This window comes from Mesoplodon densirostris, chromosome 3 (genome assembly GCF_025265405.1).
Source record: "Mesoplodon densirostris isolate mMesDen1 chromosome 3, mMesDen1 primary haplotype, whole genome shotgun sequence".
NCBI classification, from domain to species: domain Eukaryota; kingdom Metazoa; phylum Chordata; class Mammalia; order Artiodactyla; family Ziphiidae; genus Mesoplodon; species Mesoplodon densirostris.
Window position 1 is genome coordinate 131,609,156 of NC_082663.1, and position 19,944 is coordinate 131,629,099.

Genomic DNA, 19,944 nt, shown 5'->3' on the forward strand with positions numbered 1-19,944 from the left:
TGCCTTCAATATGCCTCCCACCATAGCACGTCTTCAACAATCCTGTGAAGGACCTTATTTTGCTGTAGGGAAAAAAAACCCTTTCTAGTATGTATGTGTGTTGCCAGACTTGAAGTTTGGGACATTGGTCAGTCTGTAATCAACCATCCATTGCCTTATTGCACTTGCAGCTGCAGAATTGCTACCATGGTGATGAATATTGCTGTCCAAAATATTGGCCTTGATCTGATAGGGTGTACTGACTTGCTACCCAAATTGATGTCTCCCTCCAGAGGAAGATGCCTGTTGCTTTGAAATACGTAGGTATCTGTGCACGTGTCTCTTGATGAACTGTCAAGATGGAAAAGGAAATCCAGAGAAAGTGCCAGGCAGGGCACGTTGCGGTGGGCAAGTCCCCACCTCCACTTTACTACTGCACTGGAGGTGTAAACTGTGTCAACTATGGGTCTGCTCAGCTAACGCCCTGCATAGTGGACTAACTAGGTTCACGTTAAAGAAGTCCTTGGGGGTGAGGGAGTGAGAATGCCTAATACACGCTAAGAAAGACAAAAGGTAAAGCCAAGGGTACAGAATCCTAAGATGAAGCTGTTTTAAGTAGGCTGATTCAGCCTCTGGCATAGTGAAAATCTGGGGCTCTGAGTCAAAGGCTTGGGAAAGAGTTCCCCTTTATCTCCCTCCTCTACCCCGTAACTCTTCACATTTCCGGAAGGCTTCCCCCAAATCCCTCTCAGGTCTTAGAGAACATGGCTCTTTCTCTCCTCTTACCAAGACCCACTGCTTCAAGAGTGAACTCCAAGGACACATTGATCCCCACAATCTATTGGTCTTTGTGTATCGGAAATCACAAGATGGGATTTTCCAGCCACCCACCAGAGCAACTGAGAAGGGCTTCCTCTCATCCTCCCAAGCTACCACTCCTCCCAGAATCTGTATCTTATTTCTCACCTCCTCCACCTCTACCACTTAATTTGCTCTGCAGAGAAAGTCCCTAAGTTTTACTGGAAACCCAACTTCCATCCTAGTAGACCCTGTTGTCACAGAAGGGAATGAGCAGAGAATTGCAAGGCTAGCAGTTGACTCCCCGGTTCATACAAAGACACATGGGGCTTCCCTGGTGGCGCAGTGGTTGGGAGTCCACGTGCCGATGCAGGGGACACGGGTTCGTGTCCCTGTCCGGGAAGATCCTACATGCCGTGGAGCCGCTGGGCCCGTGAGCCGTGGCCGCTGAGCCTGTGCGTCCGGAGCCTGTGCTCCGCAATGGGAGAGGCCACAGCAGCGAGAGGCCCGCATACCGCAAAAAAAGAAACCCCAAAAACAAAAAACACACATGGTTCTCAGAGGCATTCTTCTCAAATCCAACGGTGGTTAACTGTTATCAACAGTTACTCTAATCCAACTGTTATCAACTGTTGTTAACAATTGAATGATTTTCATGGACTCATGAAATTTATTTACAACTTTTTTTTAAATTGGAAAGACTTTTTTATGATGGACATTTAAAAATGCATAATCTCAGTATGAAATGAGATTTCCTAATCTCATTTATGATTTTTTTTTTATTTTTAGAATCGCTTTCCACATGCATACATAATTTGCATAGTTCATCAGTACAGAGCATTTTGGATTATTCTGTTATTCCTTAACAATATCTCTAAACCTTTCTTGTGTTCCTGGATAGTGAGTATTTATGTCCCTTAGTTTCTTTATCTTATAGTTCTTGAAAGATCTCTTTCAGACTTTGTCATCCATCTCTTGTGCATATATTGAAAGGAAAACAACAGTGAAACAAATTGGTTGAGATATTTCTAAGGCAGTGACTGCCACTTGGCTGACAGCAGTATAAAAATCATCCTGATGTCAGAGATGTTAAAATAAAATGGAAACGATAATACATTCCCATGGACATACGGCTTTGCATAAGAGCTTTTCCTCCCAGACCATCCCTCCCTTCTTTTTACCCTACAGAAATCCAGTATTGTGAATTTTGTGTTTATCATGTCCTTGTTTTTTTCTCCCCTTTTAGCAAATGTGTGCTAAACATGGAAGCCAACCGGGGCTTTGTCTGCCTCTCAATGGTCATGTGTGAGCCTTGTTTCTGAACCAGGAATGACTCTGAAGCTCCTAAAGAAGGAGAGGATCTTACTGGATGTCTTACTTAGAGTCCCTGAACTGGTGGCGGACTGGCTGTTCCTCAGTTTGCGAGCTGTCCTCCCGTCCTTTGTCAACTTTGGAGTTTCCATGGCCAGATGAGGACCAGTGGGAGGATGATTTCTGGGTCTTGTCCCCTCCTGACCTGTGGTGACCTTCACGTGTCCTGCGGTGATGGGAACTTTTCCTCGATGAAGACGTGTCCTTCTTTTCTTTTTTTCTCTCCAGGCTTCATCCCTGGGGTGGAAGCCCTTCTGGCTTCCATCCCGTTCAGACATGTAGCCTTCAGTCTGCAAGGTGGAGACCACGGGGTCTGCGACCTTCCCTTCAGCTCTTCCAGCAGCACGCTTGCTGGTTGTGACTGCAACTGGCAACACCATGCTCATGCTGCTCTCTGGACCATCTCCCACCGTCGAGGATGTGCTGGCATCATCCGCCAAGACCAGGTTCATGTCCTGCAAGGATAAACTGGCAGCACCTCTAATGTCCTCGCCGGATCCGCTTTCTCCTGGATCCTTGATGGTGGCTCCCGCCAGGCCCATGGTCAACCCTGCCGCTGATCCTTTGGCACTTGTCACGGCTCCAGTTGATCCATGGGGGGCACCTGCAATGGCCTCGCCAGATCCGCTTTCTCCTGGATCCTTGATGGTGGCTCCAGCCAGGCCAATGGCCATTCCTGCCGCTGATCCTTCGGCGCTTTCCACGGCTGCATTTAATCCATGGGGGGCACCTGCAGTGGTCTCACCGGATCCGCTTTCTCCTGGATCCTTGATAATGGCTTCTGCCAGGCCCATGGTCATTCCTGCCGCTGAATACTTCGGCACTTTTCACGGCTGCACTTGAACTATGTGGGCACCTGCACTGGCCTCGCCGGATCTGCTTTCTCCAGGATCCTTGATGGTGGCTCCTTGATGGTGGCTCCCGCCAGGCCCATGGTCAACCCTGCCGCTGATACTTCGGCGCTTTTCACGGCTGCAGTTGATCCATGGGGGGCACCTGCAATACCTCGCCAGATCCACTTTCTCCTGGATCCTTGATGGTGGCTCCAGCCAGGCCCATGGCCATTCCTGCCGCTGATCCTTCTGCACTTTTCACGGCTGCACTTGATCTATGGGGGCACCTGCAATGGCCTCGCCGAATCCGCTTTCTCCTGGATCCTTGATAATGGCTCCCCCCAGGCCCATGGTTAACCCTGCCGCTGATCCTTTGGCGCTTTTCACGGCTGCAGTTGATCCATGGGGGGCACCTGCAATGGCCTTGCCAGATCCGCTTTCTCCTGGATCCTTGATGGTGGCTCCAGCCAGGCCCATGGTCATTTCTGCCGCTGATACTTCGGCGCTTTTCACGGCTGCATTTGATCCATGCGGAAAACCTGCAATAGCCTCGCCGGATCTGCTTTCTCCTGGATCGTTGATAATGGCTCCTGCCAGGCCCGTGGTCATTCCTGCCGCTGATACTTCGTCGCTTTTCACGGCTGCACTTGAACTATGTGGGCACCTGCAATGGCCTCGCCGGATCCGCTTTCTCCAGGATCCTTGATGGTGGCTCCTTGATGGTGGCTCCCGCCAGGCCCATGGTCAACCCTGCCGCTGATCCTTCGGTGCTTTTCACGGCTGCAGTTGATCCATGGGGGGCACCTGCAATGGCCTCTCCGGATCCACTTTCTCCTGGATCCTTGATGGTGGCTCCCGCCAGACCGGTGGTCATCCCTGCCGCTGATCCTTCGGCGCTTTTCACGGCTGCAGTTGATCCTTGGGGGGCACCTGCAATGGCCTCGCCGGCTCCGCTTTCTCCTGGATCCTTGATAATGGCTCCCTCCAGGCCCATGGTTATTCCTGCCGCTGAATACTTCGGCGCTTTTCACGGCTGCACTTGATCTATGGGGGCACCTGCAATGGCCTCGCCGGATCCGATTTCTCCTGGATCCTTGATGGTGGCTCCCGCCAGGCCCACGGTCATCCCTCCTGCTGATCCTTCGGCGCTTTTTGTGGGTCCAGTCACGTCACGAAGCTTGTGAATCCCAGCCTCATCCTGATCCCTTTCTCTGTGGAGCTCTGTGGTCTGAGCCAAGGGGAGGAGAATCAGGTAAGATAGAGATGACAGAAAGTGAGATCTGAACTGTCTGCTCCTCTCTCCTCCTGGAGCTGAGCAACTCAAGGGCTTATACTTAGAATAACCTTTGAAATCACCCAGTCTAAGCTCCCATTGGATGCAAGATCCCATCTACTGCACCACTGTCAAACGGCCACTCCATTTTACTTGAACAGTCCCAGGGTCAGGGAAAGCACTGATACAATTCTCCATGATATACACTTTAATTTTATACCCTTGTGCTTCTCTCTCTGCAGGACAGACTCCTAGAAGTGGGGTTCCTGGGTCAAGGGATGCACACCTTCTGCATTTTGGTGACTACACGGGTTGGGCTGATTTGAATCAGCATGTCGGCGTCACGGGGAGACACAACGAAGGAAGGACTTCCTAACTGTGAATGATGTTCCACAACTGATGAGACTACCTGGGCTGGGGTAAGTGTTCAAGAAGCGACCAGACAATCAGGATGCTGTAGAAGGGATTACAGCCCTGGTGATGAGACCAGTGCAGCTGATATGATACCTAAGGTCTCTCTGAAATTCAGCCCTGTGGGACAAGGTGGAGAAGCACTCGGAACCTCTCCAGTGTGGTGAATCCCATAGTGATAGCTCGTTTGTCCCTGACCCTTTTCAACAATAGAAGGTATTTCCCAGGCGAGTCTCAGAGAGCACCAAAGGCTATGAAGGACCAGCTTTGCCCTGCTCTCCCAAAGCACCCTGCCCCGTGTTCTTGAGTCTCTGTGGGTGCTTCCCACTAGGATTTTGGCATCCTCTGTAGTCGCTGCATCTCCAGTTTGGAGCATCGGGGTACTGCTGTAACTGACTACCGGTGGTCTCAGGATATAGACAAGCTTTTCCCAATGGGAAAAGAGGTCTTTTTGTGCATCGGAAGAGGGGCACAGCTGCAGATAGAAAGTACGGCCGGTAGCAAGATTCAGGCACAGCTGCTGTTTCTCACGGTTGTGGATGGAGATCTTGACAAACTTCAAGGGAAGCAGCCTGGTGAGCTCTAGGGTCTTCACGGGCTTGCAACCTCTCCCCTTGGTGATCCGGGCGCATCTGACATGCTCTTCACAGACTTTCGTTGTTCGGGCCAGCAGCATGACGTCAGGTAGTGGGAAGAGGGGGCTGGTGGATGCGACGCCCACAGTCACCCTTCGGACGCGGTTGTCTAGGTCAATCAGTTCTCCTTCCTTGCTGACCTGGATAAAGTCGCTCTCAAACATGGGAGCGTACTTGAAAATGTCATACTCTCCTCCCTCGTACAGTTGTCGTTGCAGGACCCCCATGGAGGTCCTCAACACCCCCACTGAACAGTAGCTATTGGCCATGTAATGAGGTGAACTCCCACTGCTCATGGCTCTCTTCGTTCAAGACAGAGCCACCAGCCACAAATTGAGTCTCGGAGAGAGAGAGGGAACGAAAGCAACTCGTCACCTCCCTGCAGGACTCTGCCAGAGTCTCTTGGCCCGACCATATTTATACCGCAAGTCCTTTGTGACCCGTCACCATCACATCGCACACCCCTTGGTTGAGCCTCCAAGTCCCCACCCCCTTGGGGCAGGCTCACCAGCCTCCCCCTATACCAACCACCATGTCCATAGGGAACAGGCTGACCCTGCCAGGGTATAGGTGTGGGTAGGCTGGATAGTCTTTGTAATCAAAAGGTTGAGAAAACCCTCCTGCTTTTGTAAATATCTGGGTGGTTTCCAGTCTTGTTGTTGTTACAAATCTCCCTGCAGGGATCATCTTCGTGCTTCTGCTGAATGATGTCCTGGGGATAAAATCCTGGAAGTGGACTGTGTCCTTGCTAAGGGCAGGCATCCTATGGGAATTGCTGTTCTCTGTGCCCCCAGCGTATATAACACAGTGCTGGCAGGAACTTAGAAAGAGTGCTACCTGTCAGAGTCCCATTGGTACTGTCATTTCCAGGATATGGAGAATTTTCTCACCCATTTTCTCTTTTCAAGGAGGCTAACTTTTGTTTATATTTACATTTATATTTATATTTTTTACAGTTTTAGAAACTTTTTATTGTGAAATATAACACACATTCATGAAAGTGCAGAAACCATAAATATAGCTTAATGAGTAACAAGAAAGTGAACACCCTTGTAGCTGCCACCCAGAGCAAGAAATAGAACCCTGCCAGCCCCTCTTCTGCATGCTCCCTCCCCACAAAGGGAACCCAAACTTGGTTTGTATTTTTTTTCTTTTCCTTCTTCCTTTTTATTGATGTATAGTTGATTTACAATGTTGTGTTAATTTGTGTTGTGTTAATTTCTTCTGTTAATTTCTGATTCAGTTTTTTGTATACATACATTCTTTTTCATATTCTTTTCCATTATGGTTTATCACAGGATACTGAATATAGTTCTCTGTGCTCTACAGTAGGACCGTGCTGTTTATCCATCCTGTAGTTTGTATCTGCTAATCCCAAACTCCCAATCCTTCCCTCCTTGACCCCTGCTTTTTTTTTTTTTTTTGGCGGTACGCGGGCCTCTCACTGTTGTGGCCTCTCTCGTTGCGGAGCACAGGCTCCAGAGCCATGGCTCACGGGCCCAGCCGCTCCGCGGCATGTGGGGTCCTCCCGGACCGGGGCACGAACCCGTGTCCCCTGTGTCGGCAGGCGGACTCCCAACCACTGCGCCACCAGGGAAGCCCGAAGCTGAGCTCTTGAACTGGAGTGACCCTTCCGAGAGGGTCTGTGTTGGGCTACGATGGCCTGACCTTCACACTCCACGTCAATCATTTCTTGCCGTGCACCTCGGGTGAGGAACCCAGGCAATTTCCAAACTCACTGCCAGCTGAAGGCTTTCTGTGGGATGCACCCCCAGCAGCTGGGGCCACAAGTCCTTCGTTGAAGAAATGCACCCCACGTGGATATTTCAAATGGAACGGTGTCTTTCAAAACATACTCTCCAATCTCCTCATTATATAGATCCTGTGGCCAAAAATAGGAAGTCACATAAAGTCCCATATTAACAACCCCCCCAGCCAAATACTTCTTTTCACAGAAACCACAGTACCCTCCACAAAGTGCACATTTGATCAGGCCACTCCCCTATTGAAAACATATCATGGCTTTGCATCCCTCCAAGGTCAGAAATCAAAATCCTTTAAATGGACTCAAAGCCTTGCATGGCGTGGCCCCTGCTGTGTTCCCCAGCATCACATCACGCTTGCTGTGCCAGCCACGACACTGCCTTCAATATGCCTCCCACCATAGCACGTCTTCAACAATCCTGTGAAGGACCTTATTTTGCTGTAGGGAAAAAAAACCCTTTCTAGTATGTATGTGTGTTGCCAGACTTGAAGTTTGGGACATTGGTCAGTTTGTAATCAACCATCCATTGCCTCATTGCACTTGCAGCTGCAGAATTGCTACCATGGTGATGAATATTGCTGTCCAAAATATTGGCCTTGATCTGATAGGGTGTACTGACTTGCTACCCAAATTGATGTCTCCCTCCAGAGGAAGATGCCTGTTGCTTTGAAATACGTAGGTATCTGTGCACGTGTCTCTTGATGAACTGTCAAGATAGAAAAGGAAATCCAGAGAAAGTGCCAGGCAGGGCACGTTGCGGTGGGCAAGTCCCCACCTCCACTTTACTACTGCACTGGAGGTGTAAACTGTGTCAACTGTGGGTCTGCTCAGCGAACGCCCTGCATAGTGGACTAACTAGGTTCACGTTAAAGAAGTCCTTTGGGGTGAGGGAATGAGAATGCCTAATACACGCTAAGAAAGACAAAAGGTAAAGCCAAGGGTACAGAATCCTAAGATGAAGCTGTTTTAAGTAGGCTGATTCAGCCTCTGGCATAGTGAAAATCTGGGGCTCTGAGTCAAAGGCTTGGGAAAGAGTTCCCCTTTATCTCCCTCCTCTACCCCGTAACTCCTCACATTTCCGGAAGGCTTCCCCCAAATCCCTCTCAGGTCTTAGAGAACATGGCTCTTTCTCTCCTCTTACCAAGACCCACTGCTTCAAGAGTGAACTCCAAGGACACATTGATCCCCACAATCTATTGGTCTTTGTGTATCGGAAATCACAAGATGGGATTTTCCAGCCACCCACCAGAGCAACTGAGAAGGGCTTCCTCTCATCCTCCCAAGCTACCACTCCTCCCAGAATCTGTATCTTATTTCTCACCTCCTCCACCTCTACCACTTAATTTGCTCTGCAGAGAAAGTCCCTAAGTTTTACTGGAAACCCAACTTCCATCCTAGTAGACCCTGTTGTCACAGAAGGGAATGAGCAGAGAATTGCAAGGCTAGCAGTTGACTCCCCGGTTCATACAAAGACACATGGGGCTTCCCTGGTGGCGCAGTGGTTGGGAGTCCACGTGCCGATGCAGGGGACACGGGTTCGTGTCCCTGTCCGGGAAGATCCTACATGCCGTGGAGCCGCTGGGCCCGTGAGCCGTGGCCGCTGAGCCTGTGCGTCCGGAGCCTGTGCTCCGCAATGGGAGAGGCCACAGCAGCGAGAGGCCCGCATACCGCAAAAAAAGAAACCCCAAAAACAAAAAACACACATGGTTCTCAGAGGCATTCTTCTCAAATCCAACGGTGGTTAACTGTTATCAACAGTTACTCTAATCCAACTGTTATCAACTGTTGTTAACAATTGAATGATTTTCATGGACTCATGAAATTTATTTACAACTTTTTTTTAAATTGGAAAGACTTTTTTATGATGGGCATTTAAGAATGCATAATCTCAGTATGAAATGAGATTTCATAATCTCATTTATGATTTTTTTTATTTTTAGAATCGCTTTCCACATGCATACATAATTTGCATAGTTCATCAGTACAGAGCATTTTGGATTATTCTGTTATTCCTTAACAATACCTCTAAACCTTTCTTGTGTTCCTGGATAGTGAGTATTTATGTCCCTTAGTTTCTTTATCTTATAGTTCTTGAAAGATCTCTTTCAGACTTTGTCATCCATCTCTTGTGCATATATTGAAAGGAAAACAACAGTGAAACAAATTGGTTGAGATATTTCTAAGGCAGTGACTGCCACTTGGCTGACAGCAGTATAAAAATCATCCTGATGTCAGAGATGTTAAAATAAAATGGAAACGATAATACATTCCCATGGACATACGGCTTTGCATAAGAGCTTTTCCTCCCAGACCATCCCTCCCTTCTTTTTACCCTACAGAAATCCAGTATTGTGAATTTTGTGTTTATCATGTCCTTGTTTTTTTCTCCCCTTTTAGCAAATGTGTGCTAAACATGGAAGCCAACCGGGGCTTTGTCTGCCTCTCAATGGTCATGTGTGAGCCTTGTTTCTGAACCAGGAATGACTCTGAAGCTCCTAAAGAAGGAGAGGATCTTACTGGATGTCTTACTTAGAGTCCCTGAACTGGTGGCGGACTGGCTGTTCCTCAGTTTGCGAGCTGTCCTCCCGTCCTTTGTCAACTTTGGAGTTTCCATGGCCAGATGAGGACCAGTGGGAGGATGATTTCTGGGTCTTGTCCCCTCCTGTCCTGTGGTGACCTTCACGTGTCCTGCGGTGATGGGAACTTTTCCTCGATGAAGACGTGTCCTTCTTTTCTTTTTTTCTCTCCAGGCTTCATCCCTGGGGTGGAAGCCCTTCTGGCTTCCATCCCGTTCAGACATGTAGCCTTCAGTCTGCAAGGTGGAGACCACGGGGTCTGCGACCTTCCCTTCAGCTCTTCCAGCAGCACGCTTGCTGGTTGTGACTGCAACTGGCAACACCATGCTCATGCTGCTCTCTGGACCATCTCCCACCGTCGAGGATGTGCTGGCATCATCCGCCAAGACCAGGTTCATGTCCTGCAAGGATAAACTGGCAGCACCTGTAATGTCCTCGCCGGATCCGCTTTCTCCTGGATCCTTGATGGTGGCTCCCGCCAGGCCCATGGTCAACCCTGCCGCTGATCCTTTGGCACTTGTCACGGCTGCAGTTGATCCATGGGGGGCACCTGCAATGGCCTCGCCAGATCCGCTTTCTCCTGGATCCTTGATGGTGGCTCCAGCCAGGCCAATGGCCATTCCTGCCGCTGATTCTTCGGCGCTTTCCACGGCTGCATTTAATCCATGGGGGGCACCTGCAGTGGTCTCACTGGATCCGCTTTCTCCTGGATCCTTGATAATGGCTTCCGCCAGGCCCATGGTCATTCCTGCCGCTGAATACTTCGGCACTTTTCACGGCTGCACTTGATCTATGGGGGCACCTGCAGTGGCCTCGCTGGATCCGCTTTCTCCTGGATCCTTGATAATGGCTCCCCCCAGGCCCATGGTTAACCCTGCCGCTGATCCTTCGGCGCTTTTCACGGCTGCAGTTGATCCATGGGGGGCACCTGCAATGGCCTCGCCGGATCCGCTTTCTCCTGGATCCTTGATGGTGGCTCCAGCCAGGCCCATGGTCATTTCTGCCGCTGATACTTCGGCGCTTTTCACGGCTGCATTTGATCCATGAGGGAAACCTGCAATAGCCTCGCCAGATCTGCTTTCTCCTGGATCCTTGATAATGGCTCCCGCCAGGCCCATGGTCATTCCTGCCGCTGATACTTCGGCGCTTTTCACGGCTGCACTTGAACTATGTGGGCACCTGCAATGGCCTCGCCAGATCTGCTTTCTCCAGGATCCTTGATGGTGGCTCCCGCCAGGCCCATGGTCAACCCTGCCGCTGATCCTTCGGCGCTTTTCACGGCTGCAGTTGATCCATGGGGGGCACCTGCAATACCTCGCCAGATCCACTTTCTCCTGGATCCTTGATGGTGGCTCCAGCCAGGCCCATGGCCATTCCTGCCGCTGATCCTTCTGCACTTTTCACGGCTGCACTTGATCTATGGGGGCACCTGCAATGGCCTCGCCGAATCCGCTTTCTCCTGGATCCTTGATAATGGCTCCCCCCAGGCCCATGGTCAACCCTGCCGCTGATCCTTCGGCGCTTTTCACGGCTGCAGTTGATCCATGGGGGGCACCTGCAATGGCCTTGCCAGATCCGCTTTCTCCTGGATCCTTGATGGTGGCTCCAGCCAGGCCCATGGTCATTCCTGCCGCTGATACTTCGGCGCTTTTCACGGCTGCATTTGATCCATGCGGGAAACCTGCAATAGCCTCGCCGGATCTGCTTTCTCCAGGATCCTTGATGGTGGCTCCTTGATGGTGGCTCCCGCCAGGCCCATGGTCAACCCTGCCGCTGATCCTTCGGTGCTTTTCACGGCTGCAGTTGATCCATGGGGGGCACCTGCAATGGCCTTGCCAGATCCACTTTCTCCTGGATCCTTGATGGTGGCTCCCGCCAGACCGGTGGTCATCCCTGCCGCTGATCCTTCGGCGCTTTTCACGGCTGCAGTTGATCCTTGGGGGGCACCTGCAATGGCCTCGCCGGCTCCGCTTTCTCCTGGATCCTTGATAATGGCTCCCTCCAGGCCCATGATTATTCCTGCCGCTGAATACTTCGGCGCTTTTCACGGCTGCACTTGATCTATGGGGGCACCTGCAATGGCCTCGCCGGATCCGATTTCTCCTGGATCCTTGATGGTGGCTCCCACCAGGCCCACGGTCATCCCTCCTGCTGATCCTTCGGCGCTTTTTGTGGATCCAGTCACGTCACGAAGCTTGTGAATCCCAGCCTCATCCTGATCCCTTTCTCTGTGGAGCTCTGTGGTCTGAGCCAAGGGGAGGAGAATCAGGTAAGATAGAGATGACAGAAAGTGAGATCTGAACTGTCTGCTCCTCTCTCCTCCTGGAGCTGAGCAACTCAAGGGCTTATACTTAGAATAACCTTTGAAATCACCCAGTCTAAGCTCCCACTGGATGCAAGACCCCATCTACTGCACCCCTGTCAAACGGCCACTCCACTTTTACGTGAACAGTCCCAGGGTCAGGGAGAGCACGGATACAGTTCTCCATGATGATATACACTTTAACTTTATACCCTTGTGCTTCTCTCCCTGCAGGACAGATTCCTAGCAGTGGGGTTCCTGGGCCAAGGGATGCACACCTCGTACATTTTGGTGACTCCACGGGTTGGGCTGATTTGAGTCAGCACGTCGGAGTCCCGGGGAGACACAATGAAGGAAGGACTTCCTAACTGTGAATGATGTTCCCCACCTGCTGAGACTACCTGGGCTGGGGTAAGTGTTCAGGAAGAGACCAGAGAGTCAGGATGCTGTAGGAGGGATTACAGCCCTGGTGACGAGACCAGTGCAGCCGAGCTGATGCCTAAGGTCTCTCTGAAATTGGGCCTCGTGGGACAAGGTGGAGAAGCACTCGGAACCTCTCCAGTGTGGTGACTCCCGTAGTGATAGCTCGTTTGTCCCTGACCCTTTTCAACGGCAGAAGGTATTTCCCAGGCGAGTCTCAGAGAGCACCAAAGGCTATGAAGGACCAGCTTTGCCCTGCTCTCCCAAAGCACCCTGCCCCGTGTTCCTGAGTCCCTGTCGGGGCTTACCACTAGGATGTCGGCATCCTCTGTAGTCGCTGCATCTCCAGTTTGGAGCATCGGGGTACTGCTGTAACTGTCTACCGGTGGTCTCAGGATAGAGACAAGCTTTTCCCAATAGGAAAAGAGGTCTTCTTGTGCGTCGGAAGAGGGGCACAGCTGCAGGTAGAAAGTCCGGCCGGTAGCAAGACTCAGGCACAGCTGCTGTTTCTCCCGGTTGTGGATGGAGATCTTGACAAAGTTCAAGGGGAGCAGCCTGGTGAGCTCTAGGGTCTTCACGGGCTTGCAACCTCTCCCCTTGGTGATCCCGGCACAGACTTTCCTTGGTCGGGCCAGCAGCATGACGTCAGGTAGTGGGAAGAGGGGGCTGGTGGATGCGACGCCCACAGTCACCGTTCGGACGCGGTTGTCTAGGTCAATCAGTTCTCCTTCCTTGCTGACCTGGATAAAGTCGCTCTCAAACATGGGAGCGTACTTGAAAATGTCATACTCTCCTCCCTCGTACAGTTGTCGTTGCAGGACCCCCATGGAGGTCCTCGACACCCCCCCTGAACAGTAGCTATTGGCCGTGTAATGAGGTAAACTCTCACCGCTCATGGCTCTCTTCGTTCAAGACGGAGCCACCAGCCACAAATTGAGTCTCAGAGAGAGAGAGAGGGAACGAAAGCACCTCGTCACCTCCCTGCAGGACTCTGCCAGAGTCTCTTGACCCGACCCTATTTATACCGCAAGCCCTTTGTGACGCGTCACCATCGCATCACACACCCCTTTGTTGAGCCTCCGAGCCCCCACCCCCTTGGGGCAGGCTCACCAGCCTCCCCCTAAACCAACCACCACGTCCATAGGGAACAGGCTGACCCTGCCAGGGTATAGGCGTGGGCAGGCCGGATAGTCTTTCTACTCAAACGGTTGAGAAAACCCTCCTGCTCTTGTAAATATCTGGGTGGTTTCCGGTCTCGTTGTTGTTACAAGTCTCCATCATCTTGGCGCTTCTGCGGAATGATGTCCTGGGGATAAAATCCTGGAAGTGGACCGTGTACTTGCTAAGGGCAGGCATCCTAGGGGGATTGCTGTTCTCTGTGCCCCCAGCGTATATAGCACAGTGCTGGCAGGAACTTAGAAGGAGTGCTACCTGTCAGAGTCCCATTGGTACTGTCATTTCCAGGAGATGGAGAATTTTCTCACCCATTTTCTCTTTTCAAGGAGGCTAACTTTTTATATTTATATTTCTTTTTACAGTTTTAGAGACTGTTTTTCTTGTGAAATATAACACACATTCATGAAAGTGCACAAACCCATCAATATATAGCTTAATGAGTACCAAGAAAGTGAGCACCCTTGTAGCTGCCACCCAGAGCAAGAAATAGAACCCTGCCAGCCCCTCTTCTGCACGCTCCCTCCCCACAAAGGGAACCCAACCTTGGCTTCTATTTTTTTTCTTTTCCCCCTTCTTTTTTATTGACGGTATAGTTGATTTACAAGGCTGTGTTCAGTTCTGTTGTGTTAAGCTCTTCTGTTAATTTCTGATTCCGTTTCATGTGTATTCTTTGTGTATTTCATGTATAGTCTTCTTCCTATTCTTTTCCATTATGGTTTGTCACAGGATACTGACTGTAGTTCTCTGTGCTCTACAGTAGGGCCCTGCTGTTTATCCCCCCTGTAGTTTGTATCTGCTAATGCCATACTCCCAATCCTTCCCCGCCCCCAGCCCCACTGAAAACCCCAAGTCTCTTTTCTGTGTCTGGGAGTCTGTTTCTGTTTCGCAGATATGTTCATTTGCATCGTACTGCAGAGTCCGTGTATAAGGGATATCATATGGTGAGAAATGTTATTTTTTAAATAGGCTTCCCAGGTGATCCCTATGCATGTGGATGTTGGAGAACTACTGTCTTCCACTGTAAAGTTATGGCATACTGGGGCGGAAAGAGGGCCCCCCCAGACCTCCTAGCCCAGTGGTTTTCCAACTTGGCTGCTGCACAGTAGAATTAGTGGGTGAGATTTTTAAAACTCCCAGTGCTGGAGGGCTTACCCCACCTAAATGTCATCAGAATCTCTGGGATTGGGGTCAGGCTATCAATGTTTTTTTGTTTGTTTGTTTGTTTTTAAGCTCCCCAGGGAACTCCCAACATACAACCAAGGGTAAGAATCGCTGCAGCGGTCCAATCCATTGGTTTTACAGTTGGGGACCCCGTGGCTGCCCACAGAGGTACCATTACAGAGAGGCAGAGTGACCCAAGAGAGTCAGTGGCCCAGACAGGATAGGAACTCAGATTTCCTGACTCCTCGTTGGTGCTGCTTCTACCATAAAGAGTGTGTCCCTTTGTTGAGCCAGTGACAACCCTGATCCCGCCGTGTTCTGTTTTACCCAACACAAAGTAAAACAACTCCCAATGGTTTGATTTCCTCACAAGCCGGAGAGAGTTTCTGTTTTCATAAGGTGAACCTCTGACCCCAGCTATGGCCTGAAGCTCAGCCCCGGCTGCAGACTTGTCCTCCCTCCACCCTAAGTGCCCTGGAGAAGCCTTGCTGGGAAAACAGGCTTCTCTTTCTGGCAGTGGCTATGCACGTGTGACCTTCGAGCAAGCGACGAAAACCTTTTGCTGTGCTTATTTCCTTGCCTTCTACAGAGTGCCCATAACCAAACCAAAGTGCTGTGCTGAGAAAAGGGTTGTTTTTCAATAACATAGCCTCGTGCTAGGCACAGCACAGACACCCAATAAATAGTTGATGAGTTAAGTAATTAATTCAGCAACGCAAGTATACACATCACACAGTCACTTCCCCCAGCTTATCTTCTCCCCAAGCTATTTACCTATTAAATCTTATTTCAAAAGATTCGCAACCTCGCCATGAGAATTTCTGTATAGTGCATCTATTTCCAGCCCTAGTGAATGGCTTAATGATACTTACTGCATATCTTCTACAACAAAATTTTGATCCTGGGGTCTCAGGCCAAAGCACAATTCGCATCACAGAAGTCACTGTCAAGTCACTACCAGGCGAGGGGACATAGAAAACACAAGATGGCATTTCTTTTGGAGTTGTATGGTTTCCTTTATTAAAGAAAGTAGGAATTGCCTCTCTAGGGAAGGATCCAAGCCAGCCGGGGCTTTGTCTACCTCCCAGTGGCCATGTGTGAGCCTTGGTGCTGAATCAGGAATGACTGAAGCGCCTGAAGAAGGAGAGGATCTCACTGGGTGTCTTACTTCGAGTCCCCGAACTGGTGGCGGGCTGGCTCTTGCCCCGTCTGCGAGCCGTCCTCCCCTCCTTTGTCACCTTTGGAGTTTTCGTGGCCGCACGAGGGCCAGTGGGAGGATGCTTTCTGGGTCTTGTCCCCTCCTGTCCTGTGGTGACCTTCACCTGTCCTGCGGCGACGGGAACTTTTCCTCGATGACGACGTGTCCTCCTTTCCTTTTTTTCCTTCCAGGCTTCATCCCTGGGGTGGGAGACCTTCTGGCTTCCATCCCGTTCAGACGTGTAGCCTTCGCTCTGCAAGGTGGAGACCACGGGGGCTGCGACCTTCCCTTCAGCGCTTCCAGCAGCAGGCTTGCTGGTCGTGACTGCACCTGGCAACACCACGCTCGTGCTGCTCTCTGGACCACCTGCCCCCGTCGAGGATGTGCTGGCAACACCCGCCGAGACCAGGTTCGTGTCCTGCAGGGATAGGCGGGCAGCACCTGCGGTGGCCTGGCCGGATCCGCTTTCTCCTGGATCCTCGATGGTGGCTCCCGCCAGGCCCACGGTCATCCCTGCCGCCGATCCTTCGGCGCCTTTCAGGGCTGCAGTTGATCCACGGGGGGCATGATGGATTCCCTCTCCCCCCACATAAGCACAAGACGTGGCTCCAGTCACGTCACGAAGCTTGTGGAGCCCAACCGCATCCTGATCCCTTTCTCTGTGGAGCTCTGTGGTCTGAGCCAAGGGGAGGAGAGACAGGTAAGATAGAGATGACAGAAAGTGAGATCAGAACTGTCCGCTCCTCTCTCATCCTGGAGCTGAGCAACTCAAGGCCTTATACTTAGAAATAACCTTTGACGTCACCCAGTCTAAGCTCCCACTGGATGCAAGACCCCATCTACTGCACCCCTGTCAAACGGCCACTCCACTTTTACGTGAACAGTCCCAGGGTCAGGGAGAGCACGGATACAGTTCTCCATGATGATATACACTTTAACTTTATACCCTTGTGCTTCTCTCCCTGCAGGACAGATTCCTAGCAGTGGGGTTCCTGGGCCAAGGGATGCACACCTCGTACATTTTGGTGACTCCACGGGTTGGGCTGATTTGAGTCAGCACGTCGGAGTCCCGGGGAGACACAATGAAGGAAGGACTTCCTAACTGTGAATGATGTTCCCCACCTGCTGAGACTACCTGGGCTGGGGTAAGTGTTCAGGAAGAGACCAGAGAGTCAGGATGCTGTAGGAGGGATTACAGCCCTGGTGACGAGACCAGTGCAGCCGAGCTGATGCCTAAGGTCTCTCTGAAATTGGGCCTCGTGGGACAAGGTGGAGAAGCACTCGGAACCTCTCCAGTGTGGTGACTCCCGTAGTGATAGCTCGTTTGTCCCTGACCCTTTTCAACGGCAGAAGGTATTTCCCAGGCGAGTCTCAGAGAGCACCAAAGGCTATGAAGGACCAGCTTTGCCCTGCTCTCCCAAAGCACCCTGCCCCGTGTTCCTGAGTCCCTGTCGGGGCTTACCACTAGGATGTCGGCATCCTCTGTAGTCGCTGCATCTCCAGTTTGGAGCATCGGGGTACTGCTGTAACTGTCTACCGGTGGTCTCAGGATAGAGACAAGCTTTTCCCAATAGGAAAAGAGGTCGTCTTGTGCGTCGGAAGAGGGGCACAGCTGCAGGTAGAAAGTCCGGCCGGTAGCAAGACTCAGGCACAGCTGCTGTTTCTCCCGGTTGTGGATGGAGATCTTGACAAAGTTCAAGGGGAGCAGCCTGGTGAGCTCTAGGGTCTTCACGGGCTTGCAACCTCTCCCCTTGGTGATCCCGGCACAGACTTTCCTTGGTCGGGCCAGCAGCATGACGTCAGGTAGTGGGAAGAGGGGGCTGGTGGATGCGACGCCCACAGTCACCGTTCGGACGCGGTTGTCTAGGTCAATCAGTTCTCCTTCCTTGCTGACCTGGATAAAGTCGCTCTCAAACATGGGAGCGTACTTGAAAATGTCATACTCTCCTCCCTCGTACAGTTGTCGTTGCAGGACCCCCATGGAGGTCCTCGACACCCCCCCTGAACAGTAGCTATTGGCCGTGTAATGAGGTAAACTCTCACCGCTCATGGCTCTCTTCGTTCAAGACGGAGCCACCAGCCACAAATTGAGTCTCAGAGAGAGAGAGAGGGAACGAAAGCACCTCGTCACCTCCCTGCAGGACTCTGCCAGAGTCTCTTGACCCGACCCTATTTATACCGCAAGCCCTTTGTGACGCGTCACCATCGCATCACACACCCCTTTGTTGAGCCTCCGAGCCCCCACCCCCTTGGGGCAGGCTCACCAGCCTCCCCCTAAACCAACCACCACGTCCATAGGGAACAGGCTGACCCTGCCAGGGTATAGGCGTGGGCAGGCCGGATAGTCTTTCTACTCAAACGGTTGAGAAAACCCTCCTGCTCTTGTAAATATCTGGGTGGTTTCCGGTCTCGTTGTTGTTACAAGTCTCCATCATCTTGGCGCTTCTGCGGAATGATGTCCTGGGGATAAAATCCTGGAAGTGGACCGTGTACTTGCTAAGGGCAGGCATCCTAGGGGGATTGCTGTTCTCTGTGCCCCCAGCGTATATAGCACAGTGCTGGCAGGAACTTAGAAGGAGTGCTACCTGTCAGAGTCCCATTGGTACTGTCATTTCCAGGAGATGGAGAATTTTCTCACCCATTTTCTCTTTTCAAGGAGGCTAACTTTTTATATTTATATTTCTTTTTACAGTTTTAGAGACTGTTTTTCTTGTGAAATATAACACACATTCATGAAAGTGCACAAACCCATCAATATATAGCTTAATGAGTACCAAGAAAGTGAGCACCCTTGTAGCTGCCACCCAGAGCAAGAAATAGAACCCTGCCAGCCCCTCTTCTGCACGCTCCCTCCCCACAAAGGGAACCCAACCTTGGCTTCTATTTTTTTTCTTTTCCCCCTTCTTTTTTATTGACGGTATAGTTGATTTACAAGGCTGTGTTCAGTTCTGTTGTGTTAAGCTCTTCTGTTAATTTCTGATTCCGTTTCATGTGTATTCTTTGTGTATTTCATGTATAGTCTTCTTCCTATTCTTTTCCATTATGGTTTGTCACAGGATACTGACTGTAGTTCTCTGTGCTCTACAGTAGGGCCCTGCTGTTTATCCCCCCTGTAGTTTGTATCTGCTAATGCCATACTCCCAATCCTTCCCCGCCCCCAGCCCCACTGAAAACCCCAAGTCTCTTTTCTGTGTCTGGGAGTCTGTTTCTGTTTCGCAGATATGTTCATTTGCATCGTACTGCAGAGTCCGTGTATAAGGGATATCATATGGTGAGAAATGTTATTTTTTAAATAGGCTTCCCAGGTGATCCCTATGCATGTGGATGTTGGAGAACTACTGTCTTCCACTGTAAAGTTATGGCATACTGGGGCGGAAAGAGGGCCCCCCCAGACCTCCTAGCCCAGTGGTTTTCCAACTTGGCTGCTGCACAGTAGAATTAGTGGGTGAGATTTTTAAAACTCCCAGTGCTGGAGGGCTTACCCCACCTAAATGTCATCAGAATCTCTGGGATTGGGGTCAGGCTATCAATGTTTTTTTGTTTGTTTGTTTGTTTTTAAGCTCCCCAGGGAACTCCCAACATACAACCAAGGGTAAGAATCGCTGCAGCGGTCCAATCCATTGGTTTTACAGTTGGGGACCCCGTGGCTGCCCACAGAGGTACCATTACAGAGAGGCAGAGTGACCCAAGAGAGTCAGTGGCCCAGACAGGATAGGAACTCAGATTTCCTGACTCCTCGTTGGTGCTGCTTCTACCATAAAGAGTGTGTCCCTTTGTTGAGCCAGTGACAACCCTGATCCCGCCGTGTTCTGTTTTACCCAACACAAAGTAAAACAACTCCCAATGGTTTGATTTCCTCACAAGCCGGAGAGAGTTTCTGTTTTCATAAGGTGAACCTCTGACCCCAGCTATGGCCTGAAGCTCAGCCCCGGCTGCAGACTTGTCCTCCCTCCACCCTAAGTGCCCTGGAGAAGCCTTGCTGGGAAAACAGGCTTCTCTTTCTGGCAGTGGCTATGCACGTGTGACCTTCGAGCAAGCGACGAAAA

The 19,944-nt window shown here is 50.9% G+C and overlaps 1 pseudogene; it reads right to left on the reverse strand.

Annotated features, from left to right (window-relative positions):
• Positions 1-2,087: 2,087 nt before the first annotated feature.
• LOC132486895 (Golgi-associated RAB2 interactor protein 3-like) lies at positions 2,088-5,596 on the reverse strand (annotated as a pseudogene).
• Positions 5,597-19,944: the final 14,348 nt, after the last annotated feature.